The following is a 2,880-nucleotide window of genomic DNA, read 5'->3' on the forward strand; positions in this document are numbered from 1 at the left end:
ATATGATCTCTATGATTTATATGATCTCTATGATTTATATGATCTCTATGATTTATATAATCTCTATGATTCATGTAATCTCTATTATTTATATAATCTCTATGATTTATATCATCTCTATGATTAATATGGTCTTGATCTCCATGAAATCTATGATCTGTAAGATCTCCATGATCTGTATGATCTGTATGATCTGTATGGTCTCTATGAGCTCTCTGATTTCTATGATCTGTATGAACTTTATTATATCTATGATCTGTTTGATCTCTCTGATCTCTATGATCTCTATGATCTCTGTTATCTCTATGATCTCTATAATCTCTATGATCTCTATGATCTCTACGATCTATGTTATCTCTATGATCTCTATGATCTCTATGATCTTTATGGTATAAACTATCTTGTTTACAATACAATAGAAACCACTGCAGTTCCTGGGGATAATTTACTCTAAAGGGTGTCCTAGATAATATGCTATTCCTACAGGGTGTCTTAGATTATATGCTATTTCTACTGGGTGTGCTATATTATATGCTATTTCTAGAGGGCGTCCTTGATAACATGCTGTTTCTATTGGGTGTCCTTGATAACATGCTGTTTCTATTGGGTGTCCTTGATAACATGCTGTTTCTATTGGGTGTCCTTGATAACATGCTGTTTCTACTGGGTGTCCTAGATAATATGCTATTCTACTGTGTGTTCTAGATAATATGCTATTCTACATGGTGTCCCAGATAGTATGCTATTTTTACAGGGTGTCCTAGATAGTATGTTATATCTATGGGGTTTCCTAGATAATTTGCTGTTTCTACAGGGTGTCCTAGATAATATGCTATTTCTACAGGGATTCCTTGCTCATAGAAATAAAACAAAAATTGTTATTAACAACATTTTAAATTCTAAGATCTGGACTGTAGTCTCAGATTCCCTCTTTATCTCTCTCCCTGGTAACAATATTTCTGTAAAAATCGAATTTTCTATGATTTCTAAGATTCCCTTATATGCAATACAAACAAATACGGTATGCATGCATCAAATCAAAATCCTTTTACTAAAATTAGAACTTCAAGAATAGTTCTGGAAGGTTTAGAGGTTAGTTTTGACGAGACAAATGTTTAATGTTTAAAGTTTAACTTTAGATTTACTTTATTCTTTTCACAGTGCTTAGTACAGACTAAACAGACCAGACAAATCAAGAACGATTGATTTAAAGGGTTACCCACAAAGGATTGGGTTCGGCGACGACTGTCCGGATTTTTTCAGTATTTTTGCATGCATTAATGGTTCAATGTTCTGTTAACTTTTATCTTTTTTGTCAAATTCTTTAGCTTAACTCTTGCAAAATATAATTTCATGCCAAGAATCAAATTTGACTTTTAAATCACCATATTTAAAGGGTTTCAGATCTTTATTAAAGTATCATCCTTTGTGGAGTGTAGTTCCGGTTCTTGCATGCATAACAACATCTTAGTAAACAATGAGTAAACTTCAAAGTAAAATATCTGATGTAATTGTAGATACAACATCTCATTACTTATCCTTAAAATCCATGTAACGATTATTTTATATATACATTACACATTATTGACATATTTGCATAACAATGATATTTAGTAATAGTATGTTTAAAGGTTGGTTACTGTTATAAAGCAATAAACTATTGTTTAAAGGATGGTTACTGTTCAAAAGCAACACACTATTGTTTAAAGGATGGTTACTGTTATAAAGCAATAAACTATTGTTTAAAGGTTGGTTACTGTTATAAAGCAATAAACCATGTTTAAAGGTTGGTTACTGATAAAAAGCAACACACTATTGTTTAAAGGATGGTTACTGTTATAGAGCAATAAACTATTGTTTAAAGGTTGGTTATTGTTATAAAGCAATAAACCATGTTTAAAGGTTGGTTGCTAATATAAAGCAATAAACCATGTTTAAAGGTTGGTTACTGATAAAAAACAATAAACTATTGTTTAAAGGTTGGTTACTGTTATAAAGCCATAAACTATAGTTTAAAAGATGATTACTGCTATAAAGCAATAAACTATTGTTTAAAGGTTGGTTACTGTTATAAAGCAATACACTTTGTTTAAAGGTTGGTTACCATTATAAAGCAATAAACTTTGTTTAAAGGATGGTTACTGTTATATAACAATAAACTTTGTTTAAAGGTTTGTTACTGTTCTAAAGCAATGAACTTTACTTAAAGGATGGTTACTGTTATAAAGCAATAAATTATTGTTTAAAAGATGGTTACTGTTATAAAGCAATACACTATTGTTTAAAGGTTGGTTACGGTTATAAAGCAATAAACTATTGTTTAAAGATTGGTTACTGTTATAAAGCAATAAACTATGTTTAAAAATGATTATTGTTTAAAAGCAATACACTATTGTTTAAAGGTTGGTTACGGTTATAAAGCAATAAACTTTTGTTTAAAGGTTGGTTACTTTTATACAGCAATAAACTATGTTTAAAAGATGGTTACTGTTATAAAGCAATACACTATTGTTTAAAGGTTGGTTACGGTTATAAAGCAATAAACTATTGTTTAAAGGTTGGTTACTGTTATAGAGCAATAAACTATTGTTTAAAGGTTGGTTACTGTTATAAAGCAATTAACTATTGTTTAAAGGTTGGCTACTGTTATAAAGCAATAAACTATTGTTTAAAAGATGATTACTGCTATAAAACAATACACTGTTATAAAGCAGTAAACTATGTCTAAAAGATGGTTATTGTTATAAAGCAATGCGCTTTGTTTAAAAGTTGGTTACGGTTATAAAGCAATAATCTAAGTTTAAAGGCAGGTTACTGTGATAAAGAAATATGTACACCATCGTTTAAAGGCTGGTTACTGTTATAAAGCAATACAATATG

Source organism: Eurytemora carolleeae, unplaced genomic scaffold (genome assembly GCF_000591075.1).
Source record: "Eurytemora carolleeae unplaced genomic scaffold, Eaff_2.0 scaffold502, whole genome shotgun sequence".
NCBI classification, from domain to species: Eukaryota; Metazoa; Arthropoda; class Copepoda; order Calanoida; family Temoridae; genus Eurytemora; species Eurytemora carolleeae.